Source organism: Sus scrofa, chromosome 13, assembly GCF_054392235.1.
Source record: "Sus scrofa isolate SSC_HxYL_T2T_F1_AM1 chromosome 13, Sscrofa_HxYL_maternal_Yorkshire_Landrace_v2.0, whole genome shotgun sequence".
Lineage (NCBI taxonomy): Eukaryota > Metazoa > Chordata > Mammalia > Artiodactyla > Suidae > Sus > Sus scrofa.
The window spans coordinates 62,991,293-63,015,162 of NC_139395.1; the positions used below are offsets into that span (position 1 = coordinate 62,991,293).

The 23,870-nt window shown below is 38.8% G+C and overlaps 2 protein-coding genes across 7 annotated transcripts in view; both read right to left on the reverse strand.

Annotated features, from left to right (window-relative positions):
* LRIG1 (leucine rich repeats and immunoglobulin like domains 1) overlaps positions 1-23,870 on the reverse strand; it is a 618,703-nt gene that overhangs the window by 253,466 nt on the left and 341,367 nt on the right. For 4 of the 6 annotated variants that reach the window (XM_084988949.1, XM_084988952.1, XM_084988951.1 and 1 more), the window contains one exon: positions 7,371-7,486. The gene's annotated coding sequence lies outside the window, so the exon portion shown is untranslated. Of the gene's footprint in view, positions 1-7,370; positions 7,487-11,808; positions 11,938-23,870 lie in introns of those variants that run through there. The other 2 variants (XM_084988950.1, XM_084988953.1) reach the window with 2 other exon arrangements.
* SUCLG2 (succinate-CoA ligase GDP-forming subunit beta) overlaps positions 7,371-23,870 on the reverse strand; it is a 929,415-nt gene continuing 912,915 nt past the window's right edge. The window contains exon 12 of the mRNA XM_084987035.1: positions 7,371-7,486. The gene's annotated coding sequence lies outside the window, so the exon portion shown is untranslated. The remainder of the gene's footprint in view (positions 7,487-23,870) is intronic.

A 23,870-nucleotide genomic window follows, 5' to 3' on the forward strand; every position in this document is an offset into this window, starting at 1 on the left:
TCAAGGGAGAGGTAACTCTGGAGTTGGCATTTGCCTTAGGGGCCAGTTGTATTTCTGGTAGCTGAAATCCTGAGTTTCAACCACTTGCATGTGGGAGAGAAGAAGGGCAGCACAAGACTGAGCAGAAGCTGCACTGATGGACCTCAACACGAGGCCAGGAGACAGAAGGGCAAGAGTCTTAGTGAGTGAACTGAACAATCAAATCAGATCCTGGCCATAAAAGAGACACTGGGGGTAGGGTACTTGCCTCCACCTTGGCTTCGTATGAACAAAAAAGAATAGAATCCTTTTAGAATTCCTTACCATAAATATATGGTAAGGGCGTTGGCAGGTTTGGGTTTGGAAACCATGCTATCAACAAACAACATCACATCAGAAATGTAGTTTTAGGTAGTTCTAAGGTGGTTGGGAGAAGGAAAATCTCAAATACTCAGTGCAGAAGCGCAGCCTAAGTCTCAAAGATTTTGAACCTAAGTCTCAAAGAAAATCTAGAAATAGTATTCACAGTCAAAACCAATACAAATATTAGGAAACAAAGTCATCATGAATGTAAAGATCAACAAGACTATATTTAAAATTCCCCAACTAGTCAAGGGGAAAAAATGGAATTAGGAGTTCCTGTCATGGCTCAGCGGAAACGAATCTGACCAGCATCCATGAGGATGTAGGTTTGATCCTTGGCCTCACTCAATGGCTTAAAGATCCAGTGTTGCCATGAGCTGTGGTGTAGGTCACAGACATGGCTTGGATCTGGCGTTGCTGTGGCTGTGATGTAAGCCAGTGGCTACAGCTCCCATTTGACCCCTAGCCTGGGAACCTCCATATGCAACGAGTGTTGCTCTAAAAAGACAAAAAAAAGAAAAAGAAAAAAAAAAGGAATTAGAAAAGTCTTGTCCAGTCTGAAATGGAATACAGTCAATATAAAGCTTAAAATAAGATTACAGATACAAAGTCAAATAGAGTAGTAATCACAATCAAATAAGTGAAAATAAACTAAACATTTCAATAAGAAATCAAAGGTTATAGATATCACTAAAAAAAATCCAGCAACATAGAATGATGGAAAATAAAAGGATTGAGAAAACGTGACAAGTATGTACTAATCTAAAGAAACACCTGTATTTGCATTTCTGGAAACAATACTTCTAGAGACAAAGAGGGTCATTATATTTTGATGAAAGTTTTAATTCATCAGAAAGATAATTCTAAACTCACATTTTTTATTATAACTTCAAAATACCTAAAGTAAGTAGAAAAACTATAGTAAGAATTTCATCAATAACTGATAAAGGTAGATAGGAAATAAAAACTAATAAAGGAAATAAAAATGAGATTTTAGATTTAAACAACACAATTAGCAAGAATAACCTAAAGAATACTATTCCTAAAAAATGAATAAATATTTTTTTTTTTTTTTGCATACATGCAAGATACATAAAATCTGGCCATGTCCTGGGGCATAAAGCATGTATCAACAAATTTCAAGTAACTGGTATCATATAGACAACGGTATGCTGTCGGAAAAGAAAAAAACCTTGATTTGTAATGTTTCTCGATTTCTGTGATATAAATACCCCACCACAGCTGATTCCAAGCTATTGGTTTGTGAACAAAGGATTTGCAAAATTCTGGAATCTTTAACAATTACATCTTGTGAGTCAGCACGAATTGGCTGCAGCACTCTGATTATAGAAAACAAAATTGCTATTAATAATGAATTTATCACTACCCCATTCATTTGAATATTAAAAACATACCTTGTAATGGCTCAAATATCAAAGAAAAAATTATAATGGGCACTCAGACTGAGTGATAATAAAAACACTATATTGTGAATTTTGCAGGATGCAACTAAAGTGTTCTTCAAAGAAGTTTGTATCTTTAGATGATTATATATAAAGATAGGAAAGGCTGAAAATAAATTAGCTAAGATTTACATTAAACCGAACAACACAGAAAAAAAAAAAAGTAGAATGAGGGACATGATAATGAAATGGCAAACATTAATGAAGGATAACACCAATAAACAATAGAGATGATCTCCACAGACAGCTATTTCTTGGTTTTCTGATGTGATTATAATTGACAAATCTTCAACAAGATTGATCAAGTAAAAAGCAAAGCAGAATTAAAAGAGAAAAAAGGGAATTCCTGCTGTGGTGCAGTGGGTTAACGATCTGGCTTGTCTCTGTGGAATTGCCAGTTCAATCCCCTGCCAGGCACAGTGGGTTAAGGATCAAGCATTGCTGCAGCTATGGTATAGGTCACAACTCAGGCTTGGATTCTATCCCTGGCCCAGGAACTTCCATATGCTGAGAGGTGGCTAAAAAAAAAAGTAAAAAAAGGATAAATACATTAAAAATTAAAATATAAAAGAGACAAAGATGAATAATTTTTCTGCTAATACATTTTTAAAATTCAGAGGAAATGAATATAATCTTAGAAAAGTATAAATTGCCCAAACTTATTTAAGAAACAGAAAATACGAATTATCCTATTCATTCGTTATCTACTGCTGAATAACAAACTACTCTACCACTCCATGGCCTAAAACAATAAACATTTGTTATTGCTCAGAAGTCTATGGGTCAGCTAGGCTTACTCCTATGTCTAGTCAGTTGCAGGTTAAGTAGGTGTCTCTGCTGATTGATGCTGTCTCTCCCTCACACATGTTTCAAGGGCAGTTGGCTACAGGGCAGGATAGTGTGGGCTCAGATGAGTCAGCTGAGCTGACTCCCACGTGGCATCTCATCCTCCAATAGGCTAGGCTAGGCTAGGCTGGGCTTGTTCATGTGGTAGTGGCAGGGTTCTGAGGGAGTGAGTAGTGGGGTGAAGGACCTTTAAGGCCAAAGTTGAAACCGGTGGCGTGGAAGAGCTGTAGCCTATTGGCTAAGAAATTTGCAGTGCCAGCCTAGATTCAAAAGATGAGAAAATAGACACTTTCTCTTTAGTGAGAAAGCATGGAAATAGTGAAAAATGAAGGACTGTAGCCTTTATTTGGTAATCTATCATATTCTAAAATCATCAAGGATGTGGATTCAGCAGTTAAAAAAATCTCACTAAGAAAATGCTAGGCCCAGATGCTTTTACTGGCAAATTCTATCAAACATTCAAGGAACAGACAAATTCGATTATACAGAATCTTTTCAAAAACAGAAAAAGAGAGGTTATATCATAACTCACTTTTATGAGGCCAGTAAAACCTGGACAATAAAACTAAACAAAAACAGTATGAAAGAAGAAAATAAAAGCTCAAATGCACTGACGATCATAAACACAACATTCTAAGCAAAATTTAAGGAAATGAAATCTGTCATTGTATGAAAAAGAGAACACATCATAATTAAGAAGGGCTTATTTCAGGAAGCAAGGTTAGTTCAACCTTGGAAAATCTATTCACTACATTATCAAAATATAGGAAATAAATCAACTCTATTAGATGAAGAAAAAATATTAAGTAAAATTTAACAAATACTTATGGTAAAAACTGGTAGTAAAAAATAAGAATAAATTAAGAATAGAAAGAAACTTTTTTTTTTTTTTTTAATGGCACAAACAAACCTATCTACATAAAAGAAACAAACTCATGGACATGGAGAACAGACTTGTGATTGCCAAGAGGGAGAGGGAGGACGGGGGAGGGACTGGGAGCTTGGGGTTAGTAGATGCAAACTATTGCATTTGGAGTGGATAAGCCATGAGATCCTGCTGTATAGCACAGGGAACTATATCAAGTCATTTGTGATGAACACGATGGAGGATAATGTGAGAAAAAGAATGTATACGGATATTTGGCTGGGTCATTCTGCTGTACAGCAGAAACTGACAGAACATTGTAAATCAACTATAATAAAAAGTTAAAAAATAAAAAAATCATATAGCCTAAAAAAGAAACTTTTTTAATTAAAAAAATCTAATATCTACAAAAAAATCTTTAACCAAACAGCAGACTCAATGTTGAAACACTAGAATACTTCTTTTGAAATCAGAATCAAGAAAAGAATGATAGTTATTTTATTCTGCTACCTACACCACAAAGTAAGAAAAGTAAATAAATGTATAAACATTAGAAAGGAAGAAACCAAACTTCCATTACCTTTTGGTGATACATATGTCTATAAAGAAAGCAAACACATAGAATAATCCACAAGAAACCAGATATAATATGAGAATATAGCAAGTTTGTGGAGTATCTATGTCTAGATACAATTAATGATATTTCTTTGTACTAGCAACAAACAGAAAATATAAAATTCTGTTTATAATAGCAAGATTATCTATTTTAAGAAGAAATACAACGAATATGCGTAAAATCTGATAGCAAAAATTATAAATCAAAAGAATTTAATTGAATGACCTAAATAAAAGTACCGAATGACCCAAATAAATGCAACATTAATCTTCATTTATGGTTTTATGCTTTGAAAGACACAAAAGTACAAAGATGTCAATTCTTCCCAAATTAATGTGTAGATATAAAGTAACTGTAGTGAAAACCTAAGGGTTTTTTTGGTGAAACTTGACAGGTTGTTTAGAAATTTACCTAGAAAAGGAACAATTAGCAAGACACTCCTTGAAAAAAGTGAATAAATGAGACTTGCCATAACATATATTAAGACTATGTTGGAGTTCCCACTGTGGCACATTGGGTTAAGGATCAGTGTGGCTGCAGCTGTGGCATAGGTTGCAGCTCTGACTCAGGATTCAGTCTCTGGCCCAGGAACCTCCATATGCCATGGGTGTGGCTTAAAAAGGGGAAAAATTACAGTAAATAAGGCAATATAGTATAGGCCCAGGGATTGGCCCACAGAACATAGATACAAAAGGTCCATGTGGAATCTGTGGGTGGAAATCAGGTAGTTTAATAATGATGTTAAGACACCTAGTTATCCATATGGAAAAAAAAAAAAAAGAAATTCATAACTTTCACCTAAGTCAATTTCAGATGCACCAAGGCCTTAATGTGAAATGGAAAAATTCAAAATATTTAGGAAGAACAAAAGTTTATCTCCATGAACTTGGAGATGAGGAATGATTTCTTAAACAAGAAACAAAAAGCACCAACTATCAAGGAAAAGATCAACCAGTCTGACTTATTAAAATTAAGAATTTTGCCCACTGAATGATTCTCTAAAGTAGGTGAAAAGATAAGACAAAATCTGGGAGATGATATTTGCAATACTCAGAACCAAGAAAAGGACTGATATATAAAATATGTAAATAGAACTTACTTTGATGAGTTAATCATGGAAGCCCTATGAGAGGCGGTGACAGGAGAGCAGAGGTCACAGAATGAGAAGCAAGTGAGGGGAGGATGAGCATTCCAACAAGAGGAAAGAGGAAGTTCAAAGGCTGGGAGGTGGAGAAAGGAGACTAGTGTGGTCAGAAAGTAGAGAAGAGAGAAAGGGAAGAGATGAACCTGGAAGGGAGGCAAAGCCCAGAACAAGCAGGATGGTACAAGGGGAAGCCAACAAGGGATTTAATTGAGCACCCTTGGCTGCTTGTGATGCTCGGGTGAGCCGCTGATGTTACTTATGCGAAGACTGTAGGGCCTCTAGAATCTGGAGCTTTCACAAAATATCAGAGAGGCAGCCACAGGATCCTGGTGACAGGCACGTACTTTGGAGCCAGATTACCCAGTTTCCTATTCTAGGTGTGGTCCTGATAAAATCTTTGCTCTTGGGTAAATTATATAGGCTTCCTGTGCCTCAGCCTCCCAATCTGTGAAAATGGGTAATAATAGAATCCACTAGGTGTTCTTAATCTTTTCCATGCCTTTAACTCTTGGGTAGTAGAACCCATGCTCTCTTCGCAGAAAAAAATATTTTTCCATGTATAAAAATGAAATACATAGATAGGATTCCAAAGGAAACCAAAAATATTCAAATACAGTTATCAAAATATTATATTTAAATAATATACATATGTACATATGTGTGTATATATGTATGTACATAATATATATGTTGTATATGTACACATATAATATATATAATATCTATGTTATATATATATATACACACATACACTGCGTCACATCAACAGTAAGAGCTATTTAAGGGTATGATAGCTCTCATAATTTTGAAGTTGTAATAAGTGAAAATAATATTTCAAAACGTATATAACTGTAATGTGACACTAAAAATTATTTCTACAAGTTACAAAGTTTTAGGTACTCCCAATTCTACTATATGGTTTGTTGCCTATATTCATAATTGAAAGAAACGGTAAATTTCAGTTAGCGGTTACTGAAAAAAAAATTTAAAGTATATTTTCCTCATCCAAGTTAATATACAAAATATATAAACTTTGTTCAGGCTGCTATAACAGAATACCATAGACTGGGTGGCTTATAAACAACAGAAATTTATTTCTCACAGTTTTGGGGGCTAGGAAGTTCAAGATCAAGGCATCAGTGCATTCAGTGTCTGGTGAGGACTTGCATCCTGGAGTTCACAAATAGCCTCCTCCCAATGTCCTCACATATGGAGGAAAGGGTGAAGGATCTCTCTGTGGTCTCTTTTATGAGGACACTAATTTCATTCATAAGGGCTCCACCCATATGACCTCATCATCCCCTAAAGACCTCATCTCCTAATACTCTTTCATTGGGAATTAGGTTTCAACTTATGAATTTTAGGGGACACAATCATTTGGTCTATGGGATCACTGCTCTTGAAAATGCATTGTTAAAAAAATAGTTATTAAAAATTGAAGAGGTTAAAAAAAATCCCAAGTACTTTTGACTTCTCTATGGTAGAAAAAGAAAAAGATTACTTGACATGAAGCAATGCCTTTAGTTCAGTTTCTTTTCCTTCTATTACATTCAAGTAGCATTTAGTTTAATGCTTTCATTTAAAAATAGAATTGAATAGTTCTATTTTGGTATAATTCTACCAGATGATCAGATTGTCTCTCCATCTGTCCATATGTGACAGACTGCATTACTGGTCCTAATTATTCACTCCCCTATGAGGAGAGTTAAATATCCATTCCTTTGCCTGGGCCTCAGGGTAGTAGTCAACTTACCTGATTCTTGACTTTGGATTTAGCAATAGGACTTGGCTTTGCCTAATGGGATGTGGGTAGACAATACAAGCAAAGGCATGAAATGTGACGGCACAGTTTGGCTTGGCTCTTTGTGAGAAACATAACCTTGTAGCCACTGTCCCTCCATTCTGGGCACCAAAGTGAAACCTAAGAAGCAACATCTCCACCTACCAGCCCTGGGACCTGGGTAAGGGAGGTAGTCTCCCTGAGCCTTGCGCCCTGCCCCCAAGGTACCTCTCCTAAAAATCTTGAGAGAAAGCTAAGGAAGGGGACGAAAAAGGAGAAGACAGCTCTAGGACAGTTGTGCCAGTTAGCCTTACCTTACGATGATCATTGTTCATTGTTCATTGATAAGCTGTTAACTGCTCATTCTCTGGATTTTATTGATGGTTAAGAGCTGAGTGTAACATCTTAATTAGAATCAGGAATTGGATGCCTAAGAAAGAGACATGGAGAACATCTGAAATTCTGAACCTAAAATAAAAATCTTCAAACAGATTATTTCTGAAACAATATTTATATGCTCATTAAAAACTTTTTTTTTTTTTTTTAATTTTGAGCCTGTGAAGTTTGTTCTGAACTCAATGCTTTCATAATTCAGAGTTTTCCTGCTTCTTGGAAAACTGCAATCTTAATTGGGTACTACCAGATATTTGTACTTATTACTTCAATATTTAAAAATATTTTCATACCTTCTATTTTTACTATTTAGCTTCTTCCCCAAGGGCTTGTAGGGTAGATATGATCACCTTTTGCTAGAGATTGCTTACAACTTACATTTCTCTGTTACAGTCCTTCTCAGAGCCTATGTATATTTGTTTTCATTGGGAATCCCAGAAAGAGAAAAAGAAGTCAGAATTTCTCCAGCTTGTGGGACATACTTTTCATCTGTGGCATTTCTCATAGGGCTAGGACCTGCTGCCTTAGATACACACTCTCAAAAAAATGCCTTTTTTTTTTTTTTTTTTTTTTGTGCTTTTCAGGGCTGAATCTATGGCATATGAAAGTTCCCAGGCTAGGGGTCGAATTGGAGCTACAGCTGCCAGCCTACATCACTGCCACAGCAATGCCAGATCTGAGCCATGTCTGCGACCTACACCACAGCTTGCAGCAATGCTGGATCCCCGACCCACCAAGTGAGGCCAGGGATCAAACCCACATCCTCATGGATGCTAGTATGGTTCGTTAACCACTGAGCCATGAAAGGAACTCCAAAAAGTGCTTTTCTTAGAGGGTGTTTGCAGCTACCATACATATAAGACAACCAAACAGAAGAGAAGTCAGGAAAGTCAGGTAGGTGGCATCTTGGGGGCAGGGCGTGAGGCTCAGGGAGGCTCTCTGCTTCACCGAGGTCACAGGGCTGGTAGGTGCTAAATCTACAGTGGAGACCGAGTGGCCTTAGAAAGAAGATTCTGTGGCACTTTTTTTTTCTTTTTAGGGCTACACCTGTGGCATATGTAAGTTCCTGGACTAGGCATCGAATCAGAGCTGCAGCTGCTGCCTGCCACCTACAGCCACAGCAATGCCAGATCCCTAAACCATTGAGTGAGGCCAGGGATAGAACCCACATCCTCATGGATACTAGTCAGCTTCTTAACCCACTGAGCCACAACAGGAACTCCAGATTCCTTGGCTTTTAAAAAAGATCATCTTATTTGCCTCATTCATCTTGTGATCCTTATAAGGACTGAAATAGCCCCAAGTAGCTTGTTCTTGCTTCTTTTGGTTTTGGCGGTATTGGCGAGGCCTTGGATCCATCTCTAAAGGCTCTGAACGGCTCTCTCTCATCCGGGATCTGCCAGATAGTAGCTCTTTCTTCCTTCATCTCTTCAACCCCCCCCCCCCCAAGGTGTGTTTACCTAAACCAGGTGGTCTCAAGGAAGAGCTGGCTGGCCGGCCTTGTGGAACAGGGCATGTGGGGGTAAAGACAAGTCATGGGGAGCTGCAGAGAGCATCTGGGCCATCAGCGACCTAAAGCTCTATCTCTGCCCAACTTGAAAGGAAGCAGCCATAGAACATTTCCCAGATGGGGAGTTGGCCTGGCAGATTACACAGAAGAATAGCTTTTTTTTTTTTTTTTGGATTTCCCTAGAGAAGTGTCAACTGGCTTCTCACTTGCTGAAAGTAAGAAGTCAGTATTTTGCCCTACCTCTACCCATGTGACCAAGGTCAACTGACCATGGCAGAGCACAGGGTCTCACAGCAGGACGAGTTTGCCCCCAGGGACAGAGGGCAATGTCTGGAGATATTTATGGCTGTCACAGTGGCGGTGGGTGGTAGGTGGGTAACACTACTGGCATCTAAGAGGAAGGCATGCTGTTAAACATCCTACAAAGCAAAGGACACCCCACCACAAAGAATTATCCGGCCCCAGATCATCAGTATTGTCAGTATTGCTGAGGTTGACTCCAGCACATGGGAGTTCAACAGGTTCAAATCCTGGCTTCATCATCTCCTGTTCCTGTGACCTAGGCAGGTCACTTCACTTAATTCTTTCATTTTTAAAATGAAACTATTAATACCTGCCTCATAAAGTGCTCAGTATAATACGGGGCACTTAAAATGATAAGGCTTTACTATCATTGCTCTGTAAAAGGTTGTGAATTGGCCTCATGGAAGACAGGGAGTTGACAGATGAGGACAGAACTTCATATGCCAGGCACAGTGGCATGTGTAGGAGATGGTGGGGGAGAGTTTGTGGAAGAGATAAAGCAGAAAGATGCTCCCTATGTCTTTTAGAGTCTAGAATGGTGTGGTTCAATAAAACTTTCTGGGGGTGATAGAAATGTGCCCTATCTGTGCTGCCAGATAGGACAGACACTAGTTACATGGGAGTATTGAGCAACTGAAATGTGGCTACTGCAACTGAGGAACTGAATTTTAAATTGCATTTATTTTAATGACTTAAAATTAACATGCCGCACATGGCTGGTGGCTCTGGACAGAGCCACTGGACAGAGCAGGTTTAGAAGAGGAGATGAGATGGATGTAAACCACATATTGACAATTAATGACAACATGGGAGAGGGGCACAGCTGGGGCACAGAAACTGAGCGAAGGAAGGCATCACTTCTGAGCAGGCACTTCATGGGAAAGACTCCAGGAAAGGTGGCCTGAAGGATGGGTAGGTTTTCTGATAACATGAATTATGGCCAGAGATGGGGATCAAGTTCCAGGTAGAGGAATTATGAGGGCAAAGATGTAGGCATGGGGGAAAAAGCTCAGCATGTCTGTATAGATGAAGGTCTGGTCCTAAGACAAGAACACAGTATCTTCTAAACGCAACACCCAAGTTCATTACTGACAGAACATCTTAAACCCAGGACACCTAACATAAAAAGGAGTGACTTGGAAAAATTAAAAATGCCATGTTTTACAGGGTCAATTTTTACTGAATCCTTTGTAAGTTGGTGGGTCTTGAACCTACGTCCATGGGACTTCAAGTACAATGCTTTCCAGTCTACTTCATGAGAGCACCAGGTCTGTGTGAGCACAGAAATTGTGGAAATAATATGAGAAGCTGGAAGAATGCCAGGGACAAATTTTGACAATTTGACAATCTGCCTCAGGCTGCTCTGGTTTCTGAAACCCAGTTAAGGACTGCTGACATGGATGGGCAGAGGATAATTGGTACTGGGAAACTCCCTCTCTCAGTCCAGTTTTACTACAGACACCCAGACACTGCCTAAAACTTTTCCTAGAAATCTTTTAAGTACCGTGGCTCTAATAACAAGCAGTGCTTATTTGGTGGCAGCTAGGACTGGACCAAGTGCAGCAATTGCTTTGAGGATTTCACCACGAGGGGAGGCGAAAATAACCTTTGCACATGAAACCTGAGTTTTTCTGCTATAGAGAGGAAAAATGATCTCTTAAGGAACGTTCGCAGAAGATGTCAGGCTGCAATGTCCACTAAAGACAAATAAAAGACTATTTTTTTTTTGTCTTTTTGCCATTTCTTGGGCTGCTTCCCGAGCTATATGAAGGTTCCCAGGCTAGGGGTCAAATCAGAGCTGTAGCCACCGGGCCTACGCCAGAGCCATAGCAACTCGGGATCCGAGCCATGTCTGCAACCTACACCACAGCTCACGGCAACACCCGATCCTTAACCCACTGAGCAAGGCCAGGGATGGAACCTGCAACCTCATGGTTCCTAGTCCGATTTGTTAACCACTGAGCCACAACAGGAATTCCAAATAAAAGACTATTAATAAGGCAAAGAGTTTCACAAGACGAGGAAATCACCTGTGCAAATCGAAACTTTGTCAGCTTTGGTTACTGGCTTGAAACAAGGATTCTTATATAACCGGAAAACAACTATGGCTCCCCAAACCAGGTAGAGTTTTTCAAGTTGTAGATCTTAAAATAGCTGACTCAGTCAACAATGGCAAAATTGGGTAAATAAATTGGAAACAGACATTTTATAGTCTGTGGATGGTCTGTTAATCTTGGAAGAAAAAAGATAACACGATATGTCTCAAAATAAATATTTGAAAGAGAGAGAAAACGAGAGAGAAGGAAGAATAAGGAGGAGAAGGAGGAGGGGGAAGGGAAGGGGAAGAAGAGGGGGAGATATCCAAACCTGGAAAACATCTTTGAAAACTAAGCATAAAAGCAGTCCCACAAAAGATTTAAAATCATGTTAGAAAAAAAGAAGCTCTATGGTATTATCACTCTTTGGGTAGCTTAATTCATGATTGTAGGCATCTTGTAGTAATACAATAATTTCATAACTTAAAGGGAAATTTCAATATAACTTACAGGTCTCCACTCATTTAGGAGCTAAGGTGTGTAGAATTCTTCTCTGGCCGCATCATAGGACAAGAACTCCAGGTAACGAGATTACCGTTTTTCACCTTCTTGGTTCGCAAAACCCTAGTCACTTTCTGTGGTCAGACACTTTGGATTAAGACAGATGTGTTTTCCAACTACTTTGCCTCTTAATTTTTAAACTCTGTTTATTTTAAAGAAAATTTAATCCATATGTTTCTGATTCATTTACACTTAACTCATCAAAATGCTGTTTCATAAAAGCTCTTTGATGTTGAAATTGCCTTTGGAGCTATTTTTAATAAGATTTTTTTTTTTGAAAGCTTCCCTACTTAGAAACTTTCATTTCATTGCTATTTAACAACTTGGGGCCCAAAGGGTTGGGTTCAGTTTATTATTTAAATGAAATAATGTATGCAAAATGCTTCATAAATTCTAAAGCAATTGACGGCTGTTAGCGATTATAGATGCTATTGTTATTACGACCACGCAGAAGACATAAGGTTTGAGGTTTCACCCTCCCGCTGTGAGCTGGACTAGATCATCTTGTGGCTCCCTCCTATTTATAACATTTTCTTTTTCTGTGACTTTCTCAGCCTTAGTAACACATACAATGAACATATCAAATGATTAAGTAGTGATGGAGCATATTAGAGTGAGAGCCACCCACCCAAATTGGACCCCCTTTTAGTTGCGCTCTCGCTTGGACATACTGTGTGTAATGCGTTGATCTTTTTATTTTTTATTTTTTGATATTTAGGGCCACACCTGTGGCATATGGAAGTTCCCAGTCTAGGGGTGTAATCAGAGCTGCAGCTGCTGGCCTACACCACAGCCAAAGCAATTCTAGATCTGAGGTGCATCTGCAACCTACACAGCAACTCACGGCAACAATGGATTCTTAACTCACTGAGCAAGGCCAGGGATGGAACCCAAATCCTCATGGATACTATCTGGGTTCTTAACCCACTGAACCACAACAGGAACTTCCTGTGTTGACCTTTATTGAGGTTCAGGGTCTGATTAGGTTTCATTGACTTGGGGTCAAGGTCTTCCTATTTGCATGAATTGATAGACTCTGTCAGAAATATAATTTACTAAGAGGGGAGTTTTGTGAGCAGACACTGAGGGGCAGGAGGGGGACAATAAAGGCAAGGCAGGGTCTTGTTCCAAATCCCATTGATGTATTCGAAACCTTGTGGAAAAGCTACAGGGGAAGGTTGTAATTGTTGTCAAGTGTGGGGGGTACCTCTGGGAATGTGGTCAGATATGCTATTGCTCAGGGTCACATGGCAAAGTGTGAGACAGAACATTCTCCTAGTTTTAAGTGAACCTGCATTGGCTTCATGGGAGTCTTATACATTGATGATAGCATCTGGAACAGTGGGACAGTGATGGCTGAGATTCTGTTGTCTGGTAGGACATGGCTGAGACATTTAGGCAATGCACAGCAGTTGCCTAGAGCAGCAGCATCCTGTTAAAGTTGGCTTCAGCACATGTGAACCTCCCCTGGGGTCCCTAGAAACACTGGTGTATGTGTGTGGGTGTCCCAGGGGTCTCCATGACCTCATTCCTCAAGTCTAATGAGGCCAGGGGCCATACAGATTGCATGTGAAAATGGCAAAACGGCCAACTGGCTTCTCCTGTCTTGATAACTGCACCAAAGATCTCGACCACGCTGACAAAAGGGAACAGGAAACCTTTGTCTCCTGGAAGTTGACCCTGATCTTGCATGTGAAGCGTGTGCTCAGCTTCCTCACGCTCTCCCTATGCCTCGGCCTGTTGCACACCAGGCTGCCTTTAGGAATTTGGAACCAAACATGAAATTCCTTGTCACACAATGGAGGGACCATTGCTGTGCCCTTTCGCACATCAGTCTTTCCTGGTGAATGGCTCCCGACCCTTGTGATTCTTGCCGTATGGAACAATTGGCCCCTTCAGTTAACTTGCCAGCAGCAATCAGTTATTTCTCCTCACCATAAATTTTCACCATTCTTTTTGGAGGGGGAAGAAATTAAAGTAACAAAGGGAGGTGGCTATAAAGAACAGAACTGTCAGGATTGCAAATGTTTGAGTAATTTGTTGGGTCCTTGGTTTAGGGTTGACTGATTTCAGCACTGATTTTGGTTTGGAGTATTTCTTGGGACTAAGAGGCCTCATTTTTATCTGCATCTCCAGGGGAAGACTGGGACTACAAGTGAGGAAAAGATGGTAAGAGAGGTTTTATTAGGATTCAACAACTTCATTGATTTTGGGGGTGGGGGTGGGGGCAAGGGAGAGAACAGGGCAGTTATCTTCTTGGCTGTCTCCTTTTTCATGAAACAAACCAGATTTTTGACAGCACTCACTGAACTTGGTCCACTACAGACACTGCCCAAGAAACCACCTGGTCCAACTAAATTGTAATAACTGCTCCGAGCATCTAATTCCACCAGGTCTCGTTTGAAAAAGAGGAAAAAATTTTCCCAAATGACTAATGCTTTTAGGTCTGGCAGCCGTTTTTCATTGTCCTCAAAGCACCTGGTGTAACCTGCTTGCTTTCAATTCTTCTGAGAGCCTGTGGATTTGAAATGAAAAAAGAAAATAGGATCCTCTAAGTCCACAGGGCAAGGTAATCTACTTTTATAAAGAAAACACTGAACATTTTCGAACATGTGGCCCTGCTAAGCTCCCCCTGTCAGGGTTAGATTTATGTATTTGCTCTGGAACCAAAATTTTTGTACACCAGGCACAATACCTTGGAGTATTTACAGTGTAAGCTGTTTTCCTAAAACAAACAGCTGCATTGCTGGGCTCAGTAAACCCACTCCTACCCCTGGTCCCCAGACATAGGAGTCAGAGCTTTCTCGGGGAGCAGGTGTGCCTTAACCAGGAGGAAACTTTCCCTGGGCCTGAATCTCCAAAAGTTGGAACACTTTCCCCCTTTCAGAGATGTAATCTGATGATTTCTGAAGCCTTTGAAAAGGCAATTCTTTTCTTATTTCCCCCTTGATAAGAAAAACTAAAAAAGGGTCCAGTTCTTACAATCTAAAGGGAAGGGATGGGTGGCTTCCAGGAGAAGCCATAGATAAAGCATGACCTATTACAAAGGCACTTTATCTTCTTATTCTTCTTAAAAAAGAAAAAATTCCCCTCCCTCTTTTCTGGCAAGGAGGGTGGAAGCCTTGGTCTTGAGCCGGAATGTGAAAGGGAAACAAAAGGCAAATCCTACAGCTGCTTTTCTGCCTGGAATCCCAATGGCTTCCTTTGCTTGTGAGAAACTCCTAGCTGGCCTCATCAGTGAAGGTGAAAACCATCCACATTCCTGCAGAAGAGACTTTACAATAACAAGCAGAGGTGGCAGGAGGGGAGGGAGTGATTCATTTACTTATTCAGTTCATAAATATTTATTATGTGCCCACTAGGTATGGGGGGCTGAGGTTACTTTTGTAAAGGAGTTGGACAGCATCCCTGAAAAGGGTCAGAAGTGTCCTCAAAACCTTCGCAATTTCATTATATTCAGTGGAGAAAAGCTGAAAGCCTTCCTGCTGAAATCTGGAATAAGACAAGGATGCCCACTCTCACCACTTTTATTCAACACAGTATCTGAAGTCCTAGCCATAGAAATCAGACAAGAGAGAGAAATAAAAGGTATCCAAATTGGAAGGGAAGAAGTAAAATTGTCACTATATGCATATGACATGATTCCATATATATAAAACTCTAAGGACTCCACACAAAAACTACTTGATCTAATCAACAAATTCAACAAAGTAGCAGGATACAAGATTAACATTCAGAAATCAAATGCATTTCTGTATACTAACAATGAAATATTAGATAAGGAATAGAAAAAAAAACTTAAAATTGCACCAAAAGGGATGTAAATTGGTACAACCACTATGGAAAACAGTATGGAAATTCCTTAGAAAAATAAAATGTAAAACTACCATATGATGCAGCAATCCCACTCCTGGGCATATACCTTGACAAAACTACAATTCAAAAAGATACATGCACTCCTATGTTCACTGCAGCACTATTCACATAGCCAAAACATAGAAACAACCTAAATGTCCATTAACAGAAATGGATTAAGAAAATGTGGTACATATATACAATGGAATACTACTCAGACATAAAAGAGAACAAAATAATGCCATTTGCAACAACATGGATGTAACTAGAGATTATCATACTAAGTGAAGTAAATCAGAAAAAGAAAGACAAATATCATGTGACATCATTTATATGTGAAATATAAAATATGGCACAAATGAACCAACTTACAAAATACAAACAAATTCACAGACATGGAGAACAGATTTGTGGTTGCCAAGGGAGAGGGAGAAAGGAGTGAGATGGATGGAGAGTTTGGGGTTAGTATATGCAAACTATTACATTTAGAATGGATAAGCAATGAAGTCCTACTGTATAGCTCAGGGAACTATATCCAGTATCTTGGGATAGACCATGATGGAAGATAAGAAGGGGAATGTGTATATATGTATGTATAAAAGTGACTAGGTCATTTTTCTGTATAGCAGAAATTGGCACAACACTGTAAAGCAACAAAAAAAAAATTTTAGAAAAACCCCCAAATTTAATAAAACTAATAAAAATTTAAAAATTAATAAAACCTGACCAAGGAAGTGAAAGACTTATATGCTTAAAACTATAAAAATATTAATAAAGGAAATTAAAGAGGATTAAAAAATGGAGAGCTATCCCATGATCCTGAACTGGAAGAATTAATATTGTTACAATGGCCATACTACCCAAAGAAATCTACAGCTTTAATGTGATTCCATCAAATTACCCATGACAATTTTCACAGAGCTGGAACAAATAATCCAAAAATTTATACGAAACCCTAAAAGACCCAGAACTGCCAAAGCCATCCTGAGGAAAAAAACAAAGCAGGAGGCATAACTCTCCCAGACTTCAGACAATTATTACAAAGCTACAGTAATCAAGACAGTGTGATACTGGTACAAAAACAGAATATAGATCAATAGAGTAGAATAGATAGCCCAGAAATAAACCCAGACACCTACGGTTAATTAATCTTAGACAAAGGAGGCAAGAATATCAGATGGGAAAAAGGCAGTCTCTTCAGCAAGTAGTGCTAGAAAAATTGGACAGAGGCATGTAAATCAATTAAATTAGAACACACTCTCACACCATGCATAGAAATAAACTTGAAATGACAAAGACTTAAACTTAGGACATGACAACATAAAACTCCTAAAAGAGGACGTAAGCAAAACATTGCCTGATATGAACCATACAAATGTTTTCTTGGGCCAGTGTCCAAGGGCAATAGAAATGAAAACATAATTAAACAAATAGGACCTCATCAAACATACAAGTTTTTGCACAGCAAAGGAAACCATAAACAAAACAAAATGATAACCTACAGAATGGGAGAAAATAGTTGCAAACAATGTAACCAACAAGTGCTTAATATCCAAAATATACAAGCAATTTAACAACAAAAAACAAACAACTCATTCGAAAAATAGGCCAAAGACCTAAATAGACTTTTCTCCAAAGAAGACAAGAAATGGCCAGTAGGCACATGAAAAGATGCTCATCACTAATTATTACAGAAATGCAAATCAGAACTGCAATAATGTACCACCTCACACTGGTCAGAATGACCATCATTAATAAGTCTATAAGCAGCAAATGCTAGAAGGGGTGTGGAAAAAAGAGAACCCTCCTAGACTGTTGGTGGGAATATAAGTCAGTATAACCACCATGGAAAACATATGGAGGTTCCTCAGAAAGCTAAAAATAGAACTACCATCTGATCCAGCAATCCCACTGCTGGGAATATATCTGGACAAAACTATAATTTAAAGATACATGCAACTCTAAGTTCATAGCAGCACTATTCACCAATAACCAAGACATGAAAACAACCTAAATGTCCATCAACAGATGAATGGATTAAGAAGACGTGGTATATATATATAATAGAATACTACTTAGCCATAAAAAGAATGAAAACGATGCCATTTCCAGCAACATGTATCCAACTCATGATAAGTAAATAATCTCATACTAACTGAAGTAAGTCAGAAAGAGGACAGGAGTTCCCGTCGTGGCGCAGTGGTTAACGAATCCGACTAGGAACCATGAGGTTGCGGGTTCCATCCCTGGCCTTGCTCAGTGGGTTAACGATCGGTGTTGCCGTGAGCTGTGGTGTAGGTTGCAGACGCGGCTCGGATCCCGCGTTGCTGTGGCTCTGGCATAGGCCGGTGGCTACAACTCCGATTCGACCCCTAGCCTGGGAACCTCCACATGCTGCGGGAGCGGCCCAAGAAATAGCAAAAAGACCACAAAAAAAAAAAAAAAAAAAAAAAAAAAAAAAAAAAAAAAAGAAAGAGAAGGACAAATACCATATGACATCACTTATGTGTGGAATCTAAAATATAGTACAAAGGAACCTGTCTACAAAACAGAAACACTCACAGACAAAGGGAACAGACATCTGGTTCCCTATGTCTGAGAGTCTGGGAAAGGGGAAGGTGGGGGGATTGGGAGGAACTGGGAGTTTGGGGTTAGTAGATGTAAACTATTACATTTAGAATGGAGAGACAATAAGGTCCTACTGTAGAGCACAGGGAACTATATCCAATCTCCTGGGACAGACCATAATGGAAACGAATTAAAAAATTTTTCAATTTAAAAAAAGAATGCATATATATGTATAATTGAGTCACTGTGCTGTACAGAAGAAATTGACATAACATTGTAAATCAACTGTTCTTTAATTTAAAAAGTTAAAAAATAAACATTATCCTGAAAAAAATTTTTTTTTAATTGGATCCTTATCTTACATGACACATAAAAATCAACTCAAAATGGATTAAAGACTTAAATGTAAAACATCAAACTGTAAATCTCCTTGAAGTGGGAAACTTCATGGCATTGGTCTTGCTAATGATTTCACATACATGACCAAAATCACAGGCAGCACAATAAAAGATTTTAAAAAATGGGATTGCATCAAACTAAAAAGCTTGTGCACAGCAAAAGAAACACTCATCAGAGTGAAAACGCAACCTATGGGATAGGGAAAAATAATTCCAAACCATGTATCTAATACAGGGTTAATCTTCAAAACATAGAAGGACTGCCTACAAATCAATAGTAAAACAAAACAAAAAAACAAATAATCCTAAGAATTCAATTTAAAAATGGGCTAAGGACCTGAATAAATATTCTGTTAAAGAAGACTTTAAAATGGCCAACAGGTATATGAAAGATGAGGAATGTAGCTAATCACAGGGGAATGCAAATCAAAACCACAATGAGATACCAACTATCAAGAGGGCTCTTACCAAAAAAAGAAAAAACTAGGAGAATGTGGAGAAATTGGAGCCCTTGTACACTCTTGGTGGAAATGCAAAATGATGCAGCCATTACAGTATGGAGTTTTATCAAAAAATTAAAAGCAGAACTGCCAAATGATCCAGCAATTCCACTTCTGGGTATTTATCCAAAAGAACTGAAGTCAGTAGCTTGAAGAGATATTAGCACTCCTGTGTTCATTGCAGCACTATTCACAACCAAGATGTGGAAACAACCTAAATGTCCCTAAGAGATAAATGGATAAAGAAACTGTGGTATATACAAATAAAGGAAGACTATTCATCTTTTTTTTTTTTAAAAAAAGGGAGGAAATTCTGTAATATTCAACAACAGGAATGAACCTTGAGGACATTATACTAAGTGAAATAAGCCAGTCACACAAAGACAGTTACTGCAATGATTCTATTGATATAAGGTATCTAAAATAGTCAAATTCAGAAGAATCAAAGAGAAAAATGGTATTTTCTAGAGGCTAGGGGGAGAGGGAAATGGTGAGTTACTAATCAATGAGCAAGATGAATAAATTGCATTCAAGCAAGATGAATAAATTCTAGAAATCTGCTCCACAGAATTGCACCTGGAGTCAATAACACACTTAATATGTGTTAATACGTAGATTTCATGTTGTGTTCTTTCCACCATAAAGTCAAATAAAAATAAATACTAAAAAAAGTGTAATTATAGTACAAATCAAGTTGAATGCAGATATATCTTTTTCACTCATTTTCTCAACAAATATTCTTGAAGATCTGTGTATAAGACTTTGCCTAATCTTTCAATCTGCAGCTGGAGAGGCCCCACCTGATCATGACTTCTTTAGCCCCCCTCAGAAGTGTTCCCTCTTGTCAGCATCTGCCAAGAGCCTGGCCCACAGTAAGAACTCCTTAACTGTCAGCTGACTTTATTTCAATTATTTTTTCTGTGTCTCTCCCCTCTTCTAATTTCTAAGCCATTATTCCCCAAAGCACGTTTCACAAAACACTTATCACATGAGATTATACCCCACAAAAACTGTTGTAAGGTCAAAACATTTTAGAAAACACTGCATTTTTTTTTTATCATCCCTTGAGGAGATTCATGGCGCACATCAGCATATTAAAGGCTCTGAGAAGTCCTGCAGTGTCTGGGGTGGAGGTGGGGTTAATTTATCACAGTGTTTTTCAAATTTATTTGCCCAAGGAATCTCTTTTTTTCCCCCATTTCTTTTTCTTTCTTTTTTTTTTTTTTTTTTTTTTTTTTTTTTTTTTTTTTTTTTGTCTTTTTGCCTTTTCTTGGGCCGCTCCCGCAGCATGTGGAGGTTCCCAGGCTAGGGGTCTAATCAGAGCTGTAGCCGTCGGCCTGCGCCAGAGCCACAGCAACGCAGGATCTGAGCCACGTCTGCAACCTACACCACAGCTCACGGCAACGCCAGATCGTTAACCCACTGAGCAAGGCCAGGGATGGAACCCGCAACCTCATGGTTCCTAGTCGGATGTGTTAACCACTGCGCCACGACGGGAACTCCCTAAGATTTTTTTTTTTTTTTTTTTTTTCTTTGGTCTTTTTGCCATTTCTTGGCCCGCTCCAATGGCAATATGGAGGTTCCCAGGCTAGGGGTCTAATCGGAGTTGTAGCTGCTGGCCTACACCATAGCTCATGGCAACACCAGATCCTTAACCCACTAAGCAAGGCCAGGGATCAAACCCGCAACGTCATGGTTCTTAGTCGGATTCGTTAACCACTGAGCCATGATGGGAACCCCCATTTCATTTTTAAAAACACTACTCTAAGTTCTTGGGGTGAGAACTAAACTGTATCCTCATATCTGTTGTTGCTGGTCTGTCCCTGGGAGGTAGTTGATAAGTATATGTTATACAAAGGTATTGAAAAAGGGAAAACAAAGTTGATAAGACAGGATCTCTTCCCTTAAGTTGTTAAAAATGAATAAGACAAATGTATAAACAATCATTCACACAGTAAGTAAATGAAAAAGTGATCTAATCCAGGATTCTTAATAAGAAGGAAAAGATCAAATCCAAATGTGGGAAACCAGCCTAAGAGTTAAACAAAACTGGGGCAGGTAATTCAAATGGCCCTTTGAACTTGGTGGACTGGCCTCTGTACAAGAGGAAATAAGAAAATTAGATCTGTGTTGCACAAAGAGAAATGGAAAGAAATAGCTGTCTTCAGATAAAGAATGAAAATTATTATAGAAAAGATTAAGCCAGGACTAAAACCCCAAGTCAGGTCTCTATTGTACCCCAAGTGATGGCTGAGAACCTGGACTCACATCCAATTGTCCCTGTGAACTGCAGCCATTCACTTTCGGGGAGTGAACCTGTAGCTTCTTGCCAATGGCTAGATATGAATTTTTCAATCCTAACCACCGTCATTTATCAGCAATGAAAATTCTCTTAGCATGGGAATCAGAAATGGCCCCATGTCAAGGCCAGGGCAATCACTGGTTGGACCAGCCATTCCAACAGCTGCTCCCTGGCCTTTCTGGGTTCCTCTGTTAGGTGACACTGAGAGCTAATTCAACCAACATCATGAAGGGGCAGAAGGAAGTCTTTCCTACATGCTCTGCTAAGTCATGATGTGGCGGGGAGAGAAGCAAACAAAACTAGTTCGAGCAAGAAGAGAAAGAAGTTGGCATGGTTCAGTGGAAGGCGCAAAGGGAGGCCACCAGAATGATTTGAATTTGAAATCCTGGTTCTGTCAACCCTCATCATGTGTGCAAGTGACTTAACATCTGTAAGTCTGTGTCTTCAGATAATATATTGCAATATACCTTCTTTGTGGGGTTGTTAAAAGTCCTGGAAATAAGGTTTATCAAGGGCACATACTAGGCACTCAACATATAATAGTAGGGTAGCATTTATAATAATGTTTATTAGTTAATATATAGTAATATATATTATATTAATGTAATAAAATTCAATAGTAAAATATAATAAATAATAAAACCTATGTTTATTATAAATAAATCATAAATCATTTATCAATGAAATGGCAGGGTAACATCTATGAATCACTCATCTTTTTTCCCCCAACTTTTTCCAAGTGTTTCTTTTTATCCCATAACCATCTTCCTCATTTGGAAAGTTGTCTATTCTGGGTTCATTGCTTCAGGGAATAAATGGACTAGCAGAAAAACAGATAAAAAGGAGGCTCTTCTGGAATTTACATTCCAAAAGTCAGTCAATGAAGGAATAGAAAGGAAGACTCTTGGCATCGACTTGTGCTGACGAATATGGCAGCCACTAGTCTTAAGTGGCTATTGAGAGCCTGAAATGCAGCCAGGCTGTGTGCTGTAAGCATACACTATACACTGAATTTCCAAGACTTAGTACCAAAAAAAGGGATTTGAAATACTTCATCAGTAATTAAAAAAAAAATGACTACAGGTTTAAAAGCTGGTATTTTATTGGTTTAAGCAAAATATTCTCTTAATATTAATTTCACCCATTTTTTTTTTTTAAAATGTAGCTACTAGAAAACTACATATGTAGTTCACATTATATTTTTATTGAAAGCATTGGCCATGACAATGAAGGAAGAGAAGAGGCTCATGGCACAGACAATAAATTCAGGAGAAAATGTATTCAGTTACAGCAAGGTTTTTTTGCTCCTAAAATTTGAAAAGAATTCCAGGAAGGGTGAGAAGGGTCAAAGGCACACCATGAGAGCTAAGATGCAGATTCATTCCTTTGAACTGTATGACCTCTAACTCTCTAGTTTGACCCCGAAGAAGAGAATACACTTTCCCCAGGTAGGGTTTTGGACCAAGAAGCAAGAGTTCCAAACCTTGCCAGAGAGAGTTCTGATGCGGCAGCAAGATTCCGGAAAAGAGATGACCACATGGTCATCTCAGCAAACTGGGTCTTAGCAGCCTCATTAGGTTCACCATGCTGCAGGAGAATTTCTCTGCACCCTGGAGCAGCACAGACAGAGGAGAGTGACTGCTAGATCAGAAGTTTTACAGGTAGGACCAGGGACCAATATAGCAGTGACCTGAACAGACTTTTCGCCTCCTGGGCTGGCAAGTGCTTCACACAGGTTCTTTTATCTGCCTACTGCTCTCATTTACCTGCTGGAGCTCACACTTATACCCTTCTCAGCAGGATAGCCCTTCATGAACTGAAAACACTCTTCCCAGAGCAGCCTATAAGTTATGGAGGGGGCACCCACTGTACATGCTACATAGACAAAAGGCAATAGGCAGCAGATGAACCACCTTTCTTGGCCTTGACATTACATTTTTCTCATCCTTAGAATTTAGCAGCAACCCTAGGGGAAGAGGGAAGATCCTAAAGTGGTGGAGATCAAGTTTCTTCCATTCTTGCACAAAGGAGATTTGAAATCATAATTAAGGCAATACGTAGAAAATTAAAACTATATTCTTTGCATACCTGAATCTTTGGTTGAGATTCTCCCTTTGCTATAATGACTACTAAGGGACAATAGGGACAAGGTACAAATGAGAGAGAAAAAAGTATGTCTAATGAAAAATATATATGACTTTATTCACAAGTGGAAAAAAAAAGTTACATGGTATTAGTCCAGTATGAGCTATTGGTAATGCCAGTGAGAAATAGTTACACATTCCAGTGGTTACATGATGCAATGTCCAGGTGGATATTAAATGTCCTGTGACAAATCTGGAATGATGGTATGGACACCATAAATATCTCATGAACACAGTGGCACAA